Source organism: Apostichopus japonicus, chromosome 16 (assembly GCF_037975245.1).
Source record: "Apostichopus japonicus isolate 1M-3 chromosome 16, ASM3797524v1, whole genome shotgun sequence".
NCBI classification, from domain to species: Eukaryota; Metazoa; Echinodermata; class Holothuroidea; order Aspidochirotida; family Stichopodidae; genus Apostichopus; species Apostichopus japonicus.
The window spans coordinates 6,965,894-6,976,533 of NC_092576.1; the positions used below are offsets into that span (position 1 = coordinate 6,965,894).

The 10,640-nt window shown below is 35.9% G+C and overlaps 1 long non-coding RNA gene across 1 annotated transcript; it reads left to right on the plus strand.

The window, feature by feature from the left end:
• Positions 1-1,541: 1,541 nt before the first annotated feature.
• LOC139982875 (uncharacterized) lies at positions 1,542-5,412 on the plus strand. Its single transcript, XR_011798405.1, has 3 exons — positions 1,542-2,134; positions 2,936-3,150; positions 5,070-5,412. It is a non-coding gene; the product is annotated as an uncharacterized lncRNA (long non-coding RNA).
• The last annotated feature ends 5,228 nt before the right edge of the window (positions 5,413-10,640 follow it).

Genomic DNA, 10,640 nt, shown 5'->3' on the forward strand with positions numbered 1-10,640 from the left:
TTCCGAAGAAGTACTATTTAATCTCTATATCTCTCTCTCTCATGTACATATGTCCGCAGTAGATGTCGTAATGAAACTCATTTTCCGCCCAGTAAACAATTAGGTTCATACGTGCATAATACGCTGAACTTTGACACGACAGGAAGGTGATCTATTCTTGGCCTAATATTATTTATGGTTTACGTTGTAAACCATTCTCTCACTCGGCAGAATTGTACAGTTTCACTTTTGTTTTAAAACTCTTGAGACTATATTTACGGAAGCCTCAAATGTACATTGTATTAACAACAGACATATACAATTTAACACATCAAACATTTGAAAATAATTTTCTGACGAGATGCAATGTCTGTAAAACGGTAATAATCTGAGAATTAACGCTGGTACACACCTTATACTGACTTAAATAAAACGTTTATCTTCTCAAAATTACTATTTTGTTGAGATGTATCTAGTCTTCAAAAATTAAAGAATCTGAAAATTTCGCAAAATTCAGATTATTATTATTTTTGTTGTTATAATTATGATGATGATGATAATAATAATAATAATAATAATAATAATAATAATAATAATAATAATAATAATAATAATAATAATAATAATAATAATAATAATAATAATAATAATAACAATAATAATAATAATAATAATAATAATAATAATAATAATTATGATTATGAAACTGAATTTCTGAAGTTAGAATATAACGATAGCACCGAGGCGCGCACATTTAGGGAGGACTTATCAGATGCTTTCGCATTCAAGTTAACGAGCCAAGAATGATCAAGATTGCTACATATATTCGTTTTCTTGGAAAAGAAGGACAATTAACAGCTTCCAATTCGGTAATAAGTCAATTAGCCAACCTGTTTCCCTTTGTTTATTGCTTGTTAGTAGTTGTTTCCTATTACCTCAAGGAAAAATGATGTAAAATGGTTTTCATATTTAATGGTCATCTTACGAGAACGTTAGAATGAGCTTATAGTGTTAATTTCAGATTGTGAAAAAACTTTTCTTTCTGTAGGCATAACAGATGCATCTACACTGAAAAAATAAACTAGTCAATATTGCCACGGACTAACGTTAAATTAGTCTTTAACGTTAGTCAATGCACCCGGACTAGCAAAAATCGTCGTTTCATCGCTGCTTCTTAGTTAGTTTACACTGACTAAGGAAACTATAATCGATGCTTAGTCGGTGGCGACGGACTAAGGTATTTTAACCCATGGACTAAGAACGATACGGACGCCCGATTTACGCCATAATCGTAGCTTAGTCGGTGTCGACGGACTAATGTATTTTAACCCAATTCGATTCACTTCAATTTGGAAACCGAGAGGCAACGGCAGCTTGCTGGGCTTGGCATAGTTTCATACGATCACTCTAAGCAACTTTCAACCGTAAATCACCCAATAAGGTCTTTAGAAGAATGGAGGTATTAACTGCATCATCGGCCTACCTGTTATTCCTTTAACTAGAAGGTAAAATTAAAGTTAATTGTTAGGCCACTGGCACTAGTACTGTATTATGGTTAGTGTAACGCTACCGTTGTCACGTTGGCGTTTCGCAATGCACAAGTGCAATGACAGTGAGTAGCCTATAGGCTTCTACTGGGTACTGCAGTGCATTCTCAACACTAAAGTGTGCATTCTAAACACCAATTAACAATGTGTTATGTGTGTATTGGGCTAGATTGAACAGTGGCACATAATCTTCTAATTTATTCCCAAACAAATGCTGGAACTATAAGGCTCAATAGTTTATTTGAAGTCTACACTCATTTGGTAAAGATTTCCTGTAATTTCCCATGTGAATCTAAATGGGTAGGCTTTGTGATATTGAATAAGCAAGGCTAGACCTTCAAACGTACAGTCACAGTCGGCTGAACACATTATGTTGGCTAGTCAACGGTATTATATGTTGCGAGCAGTCAGGATGCACGCTTCAGTTCTATTTAACCTTTTCATTTATCATTTTTAAGTATTTAATTTCCGGTCACGCCCAGGAAACAATTGCGACATTCCTTCACGGTCGACTTGCTTACTGTAAGAAGTATTAACCGTTTTTTTCTCAGGAAAGCTTGATAGTCTGAAGTTATTATAACATGTGCTTTTAGTATACTGCCAAAAGAGTAAGTTGTTGTATTTGTATTGATATTTTATGTAGAAGTAACGGAAAATTTAGTATGTTTAGTTTGGTCAAATTGCACGTTTTTTTACTGTCCAATGTAGTGCAGGGTTCACTTGCGCGAATTCAAATTATTCTGTTTATGTGTATGTATATGCATCGATTCTTAGATTATGATGTTTTTTTGACATTTATTTGTAATTCAAGCATATCTGTTTAGTAGCAAAGTTTAAAGGTTAAGATTAATTAGTTTTCTCTTTTTGATCCTAGATTGAATGAAACTCATTGGCGTAAATAATAGATCAGATGATACAGTTTAACGCAGTTGCTAAAACTCTGGGTATTCTCTAGTCTTCGCCGGTCCATTATATACTTTAGTACTACTAGTAAGACTAAATCAAAACGACCGTAGACAAACTTAGTGTAACAAAGTACTGATTCTCCTCTAGCCTAGGTGTAAACAGGCTTGTTATGTGAGCAAGCAAAATAAAAACTAATAACGATTAGGCCTATAAATAAGTTGGCTCAGTGCATTTCTGTTTCTAAAATTTTATATTTTTAAAGATCATAAAAACAAACAAAGATTTAGCCCATGTTTTATTATCTCTGTATTCTGGGCATTTGATTCTGGTTGCAATGGTGATGACACTCTCGTTCAAATTTTCAGCTATATACATTCTGCTTCAAACTTTGGGATTGTTTTTTTGAGACTATAGTGGAAGCAAATCTCACATAACTTTGTGGTGACAACTTTATTTATTTTTTTTCTTCAAATGATGAATACTTTGCTGTTTCTTTTTTCCAGCAGGAATTGAAAAGCCAAATATCTAAGTCAAGGGTGAGCTTTCCTGTGATGTACGACACCAGTGTGGAGGCAACAACAGAAGAGGAGAACTGTGTTATATATGGCTTAAAGACATGTTTTAAGATGATATATTGGTACCCTTCGCAGAACAAAAGAGTTTATCCAAGAGTCCAAAGAGCAAAGGAACAAGTACCATAGAGAAAAAAGATGGAAGAGTGAGTTTAACTATTGTACCCAACTGTTTAATGATATTTAAGATACTTTTCATAACCTGTTTTAAAAAAAAACAGTTTAGTTTATCATTTACGTGCAAGCTTCATAAGTTTGGTCAAATTTTCACTGATCTGTAGAGCGGGAGTCCAGAGGGTTTGGTTAGCTGGGAAGGTAACCAATTGCCTGGTACATCACAATGTTCACAATGCATTCCTGTATATGAAACCTGACGACTGGCAAACCGACTGTGGTGGATGTGGCTGGGAGAGCAATTTTAAAGTCACCTAATAGCTAACCTAGAGCAGCTTTCATGGTAACCACATCAAAGTAAGAACAATGTGTCAGGTATGGCCCCAAGAGCAACAAATGGCCATTGCCAGTAATTATTGGTGGTGGGGTACCCCTGCCAGTGATCTATAATTGACCCCTCACGGCTGACCTAGGTCAGCTCATGAGGTAACCACTTGAAACCTACTGGAAAATGTTGGTTAGGACTTCAGATACAAGGGATGGGCATTGCCAGTAATTTTTATTGGTGGGGTACCCCTGCCAGTAGACCCCCAATATGCCCATCCCCTCATTGACCTAGGTGAGCTCATGATTTGACCAGTTGAAACCTACAGGAAAATGATAGGTATCACTTCATATGTAAGGATGGGCATTTCCAGTATTTTTTATTGGTGGGCCACCACTGCCAGAGTCCGCCCATCCCTTACATATAGAATCCTGTTAATAATTTTCCAGTAGTTTTCAACTGGTTAAATCATGAGCTGACCTAGATCAATGAGGGGGGGGGGGCTTTTGGGGGTCTACTGGCAGGGGTACCCCACTAATATAAATTACTGGAAATGCCCATCCCTTACATATATATAGAGTCCTGCCAATCATTTTACAGTAGTTTTCAACTGGTTACCTCATGAGCTAATCTAGGTCAATGGGGGATGGGCATTTTGGGGGTCTACTGGCAGGGTTACCCCACCAATGTAAATGACTGGAAATGCCCATCCCTTACATATGAAGTGATACCTATCATTTTCCAGTAATTTTTCAACTGGTTACCTCATGAGCTAATCTAGGTCAATGGGGGATGGGCATTTTGGGGGTCTACTGGCAGGGTTACCCCCCCCCCCATATAAATTACTGGAAATTCCCATCCCTTACATATGAAGTGATACCATTTTCCAGTAGTTTTCAATTGGTTACATCATGAGCTCATCTAGGTCAATGGGGGATGGGTATTTTGGGGGTCTACTGGCAGGGGTACCCCACCAATAAAAATTACTGGCAATGCCCATCAGTTGTATCTGAAGCCCTAACCAACATTTTCCAGTAGGTTTCAAGTGGTTACCTCATGAGCTGACCTAGGTCAGCCTTGAGGGGTCAAATATAGATCACTGGCAGGGGTACCCCACCACCAATAATTACTGGCAATGGCCATTTGTTGCTCTTGGGGCCATACCTGACATATTGTACTTACTTTGATGTGTTACCATGAAAACTGATGTAGGTTAGCTATCAGGTGACTTTAAAATTGCTCTCCCAGCCACACCCACCACAGTCGGTTTGCCAGTCGTCTGGTTTCATATACAGGAATGCACTGTGAACATTGTGATGTACAAGGCAATTGGTTACCTTCCCAGCTAACCAAACCCTCTGGGATCCCGGTCTATTGGGATCATTATTAACATGATTAACATAATTATTAAGCTTTGAGAAATAACTTGGTGTTATGCTGTGCAAAGCTAATAATATTTTGGTAAAGCTGCTATTCCTGGCTTATAATTTGAGGGACCTAGATTTAAATGTATACCTCCCAATATGTTATAAAATTTTAATGTAAATGTATGTTTATGATAATGTGAGTTATCATGTGCTATATCTGTATCTGTGCTTACACGTATATCATATTTTCTGTTCACAGGTCAATAATGGTGCAGATTTTGGCTTCCTGAAGACAAGTGGGAGGCCATTTGTAGTTAAGAGAAACACTCTTTGTTCGTGAAGACTTAACTGGTGTCGATTTGGGGTACCACTTTAAAAGGAAAGTCATGAGGAACCCTTGCCCAAGATTCAACTTTGCATTATTGTGCAGTGCTATACTTTTGCGATTCATGTTTGATCCATTAACTTGTCTTAACTTTGTTGGAAAAAAAATCAGATTTTCAGATTTTATTTACAGTGATTTCTTCTCTATCTGTCGAAAGTCAGCCTTTTGTAGACATCAGAAGTTTTATCAGAAATAAATACTGCCAACGTACACATTATTTGTGTTTCTTCTTCTCTCTTTTCTTTCGGTGATGCTAGTCAGTGAAACTAGTCGGGTTTAATTCTTTCAGTAAATCTAGTCGGTGCAACTAGTCAGTCGATACGGACTAAGAAAGGTTAGTCGGGAGAGGCACCATCCTGACTAATGTAAAACCTGCTATAAACTAGTCGGTGGCTCATATAAATTAGTCGGTAAAGACCGACTAATGTCACCAACTAATGTAACTGACTAATATACATTTACCGACTAAGAAATTGTTGATCGACTAAGCTGACGGACTAAGATGACCGACTAAGAAATCCAACTGACTAAGGAATAAATTAGTCGGTATAGCAACTGACCAAGGCTATGTTAGTCGGGAGAGGCACCAGATGGACTAACGTTATGTTAGTCGGTGAACCAATTTAAGTTTTCAGTGTATCTCTAGAATCTTTGCAAAATATTGATAATTAAACATTTATTGCATACAACTGATCCTGATCTAAAAACAGTATCTAACGTCATTTCGGTGTTAATAATTTCAGATTCGTGTATTATAAAGGATTTTTGTGAATAAAGGTAACCAAGGTTTTGTTTGCTATTTTGACGGTCGTTAATAAATTTGCAATCAGTTTAGTTGATTACCAACTTGTAAATGCTAGTTACATACAGAAAAATTATGACGTGCATTTACAGTATATATTTACATATATGTTTGTATATATATATATATATATATATATATATATATATATATATATATATATATATATATATATATATATATATATATATATATATATATATATATATATATATATATATATATATATATATATATATATATATATATATATATATATATATATATATATATATATATATATATATATATATATATATATATATATATATATATATATATATATATATATATATAGGAGGAACAGCAAGAACACGGGTAAACGGGTTAAACATAAGGGAATACGAAGGTCTGCCTAAGTACGATACCACGCGTAATCTTAACCACGGTGCTTCGCACAGTAGGTACGGGTCTGTACAGGTTAAAGCTTCCTATTGGTAACCAGAGGTAGCACATTTTCAAATTACAGTAAAGAACTTCTATTCTAAATAAATAACATAACTAATATCTGCAATCAGGATTGACCAGACCTCAAACTCTTCCGGAAATTTTTTCAAGATGGTAGAAAAGTGTGACAATCCATAAATTTTCAAAAAATCGTTCTTTTTATATTGGTCATGTGTCACTTCATTGCTGCTACATTTGGGTGTTATGCTTTGATTTTCTTTATTAACATTGCTTTTGCTATTATCAGACACGTTTTCAATGATATTGATGATGTTATCAAAACAATATTAGAGTATCATTAGAAAACAATCATTTTATTTTCCTGAAATGAAGTAAAAACACATAAAATAAAAGCAAAACTGAAAGTAATTGTAACAATTATCATTAAATTAAACTACAACATGAGCACATATATTAACCAAAAGCTGAAATTCTGGGTCATGTCCTCTTATTTTTTTACTCTTGTTTGGCCAACTCCTTCAAATAGATCTTGTTTCGGACATAACCAGCAACGTTTTACATAATATAACCTAATATTTAGTAATAAAACAAATAATATTTTCCATTTAAATGCAATAATAGAATAGAAAAACATATTATTTAATTGCTAAAAATGATAAACCTACTAAAAAGAGATATATAAACTCTTTATATAGGTGTCAAGTTCGAAACAAAGAAAAGTGATACAAGTGAGCAACAAGACATGTATTAAACAAAGGCAATGCTTGTTAATACTTATCAATATATATCAATACATTATGATATGTGATGTTCACAAAGAGCATAACATTATTTTGAACTAAAGGAAAATGCAAACACTTGTTAGTAGATTTGACTATGTTTCTTGGACTATGTTTCGGACATCACCACTGCTGTATTAGGACATCACTGTCATATTTTCTACACAAAGCACTTCCTGTCAAAAGATACAATTGTCACAAAGGGTTCTTCGTTATCGATAAGCTACCTACAAGGTATAATGACAGATTTGAAATTATTAAGTTAAAATCCTCTGTCTTTATTTCAAGTTACTTTATGAGCACTTCGGACATCACCTTCGAAAAATGTGACAAACCTGCATAACAATAATACATATTTCAACAGGTAACACTTAGAAGAAGTAATGATTTGTGCTAGTGGAACCTTAATATTATTTATGCCATAGATAATAGTCTTTGTAATTTTTGTGGCATTTACACGCTAACAATCCAACATATGTTATATGACTTTAATTTAGTTAGAATGGTTTGGAAGTAATTACATTATCGGTTTGAAAACACGGGAATTAAGATACATTAGAAGAATACGGATTTTTCCCGAGAGTTAACCTAAATAGTGCTCTTAGTTAAGTATCATATTTTTCATTCAAAGCTGGTAGAGAAAATACCATCAGTTTTTTCCTTACTAGATTATTTAAATCTTATTTAAATTGTATTTTTAAGCAAAATATGAAAGTAATATTGGAAGCCGTGGTTTAATCTATTAGGTTTGAAACATGGTTTTTGGACATTATTATTAATAAGAGTGTCACAGTAATTTGTACTTTGCCGATGTGGCTGAAATAGTTTTCGTGTTAAAGAATTTGAGTTAAACTTGTATATATTTGTATGTACTAATCATGAGAATAAAAATAATACAATTCCGTCACAGATTATCAAAAGCATTTATCAGTCCATTTGTTTATGCTACGGTAGGTACAGCTAGGAGAACTACCTCAGTGAGGATGATATTTCTATCTCTAAGTATTTTGTTACAATGATCCAAGTGCCAGTTATGATAATATTGGGCGCTTGAACGTGAACAGACCCGTACACGCACAGAGCCATAATACATAAACTGGGCGTAATCCTAATGAAATTACGAGACAGATTACCAGCAACATCAACATTGATACTAAACAGAAGCTTATGGAATCTTGCTACAAACTCCGTTACTAACCTTCGTCGGTCGAAAACGGCGGAATTCACGTAAGAAAACGGCAGTAAATGCGTAATGGTAAATTCGAAAGGAAGTAAGAATGCGTGTATTTGTGTATGCGTCTATGCGTGTAAATGTATAGGGTATGTAGATGATAGGGTGCGGTTGACCCGTTGCGGAGGTCACCGAGGGCGCTATGTAAAAAGTATGCAAGTGGCGCTATATATATATATATATATATGTATGTATATATATGTATATGTATATATATATATATATATGTATATATATATATATATATGTATATGTATATATATATATATATATATGTATATATATATATATATATATATATATATATATATATATAGCAATGGGACCAACACAGCTTTATGACAAAGCCAACAGCGCAATCATGTTCAATGGTGCAATAGGGGAGTGGTTCAACAACAGTCGGAGTCCGGCATGGTTGCTTGCTCTCGCCTACTCTCTTCAACGTTTTCCTTGAGAATATCATGTCGGATGCTCTGGAAATGCATGAAGGGACAGTGAGCATCTGTGGCAGAGCATGTAACAACCTACGTTTTGCCGATGACATTGATGCCCTTCAGGAAATAATGCAAGCCTATATACATCCATATTACGCCTTATTTGGGCCTAATAAGACTATACTGTTACTAGTAGCAGGCCAGCCAGCCAGCCAGCCAGCCAGCCAGCCAGCCAGCCAGCCAGCCAGCCAGCCAGCCAGCCAGCCAGCCAGCCAGCCAGCCAGCCAGCCAGCCAGCCAGCCAGCCAGCCAGCCAGCCAGCCAGCCAGCCAGCCAGCCAGCCAGCCAGCCAGCCAGCCAGCCAGCCAGCCAGCCAGCCAGCCAGCCAGCCAGCCAGCCAGCCAGCCAGCCAGCAAGCAAGTAAAACTTTATTTCATCCCAAAAGGGAATTACAAGCTCGCATATGTACATATAAGACAAATACAAGATGATAAAGGGTAAAAAGACATAAGATTGGCAAACATAAGAGTTTCAGAGAATTAAAGTATACAAGTTTAAAGGCGTGATGATTAAACAAATGTAACACCAGTTTAGATGGCAAGAACGGGAAGATAAAGCAGGCTACTAACGATTGAAACAACAATTAAAGAGCTTAATGCACTGAGGGATAAAGGAAGATTTGTGACGATTTGTTATTGCATTCGGAAGCCTCATCCGCCCACTGCGAGAGATTATTGCACTGCTGAGATTCAGAAACAATGGGTGATTCTCGTCGGCCAGGATGGCGTCGAGCTTAGACTCATAATATGATAGTACATACACTCCATTGTAAGCTGGTCCCCACCCAGAATACGATTAGCCTGTCTGATAACAGAATCAATGCGATTCTTATCATTAGCAGTCACATTACCACCCCAGCATGTCATACAATGTCTCAACACGCTACAAATGACTGAGTTAGTGAGGATACGACTGTCAATTGTCAAATTTACTCATTCTACGGAGACAATATAATCTAGGGTTTACTCTCTTCACCAAATAATCTATATGCTCATGCCACGCCAGTTGATCATCAAAAACAACACCAAGATATTTGTAGGATGAGACTTGTTCTACGGGATTTTCTTTGATCACAACCTCTCTCGGTTGACCATTGACCCTTCTGAAATCAATATTCATTTCCTTTGTTTTTTTAACATTAAGCAATGTGGAAGTTCTTGTCACAATATCCGACGAAATGATTAATTTTATCCAGATATTCACTCTCATCATCTTTTTTAATCAAACCGACTAAGGCTGTATCATCTGCAAATTTAATTAAATGGCAACTATCAGACGATGATCACACATCCTACGTGTACAGAGTGAATAAAAATGGGGCTAGAACGGTTCCTTGTGGAGCAGCAGTATTTGAGTATTGGACATCTGACATACAGTTGGATGAGCTAATGTGAACATATTGAGAACGATTGGTAAGGTAGTTGAGTATCCAAATAATGAGATCATGTGAAATATTCATATTTAAAATCTTGCCGGCCAAAACATGAGGTTGAATTGTGTTAAACGCAGATGAAAAATCAAAGAACATAATTCTGGCAGAATGACCTGATTTAGAATGTTCAAGGTGGGAATACAATTTCTTCAAGCAATTTGAGACCGCGTCCTCTGTATTGCGATGGGCCCTATAAGCATATTGTTGAGGATCGAGGTAGTCATCGACTAACGGCTTTATGTGCCGCAGTACAATTCGTTC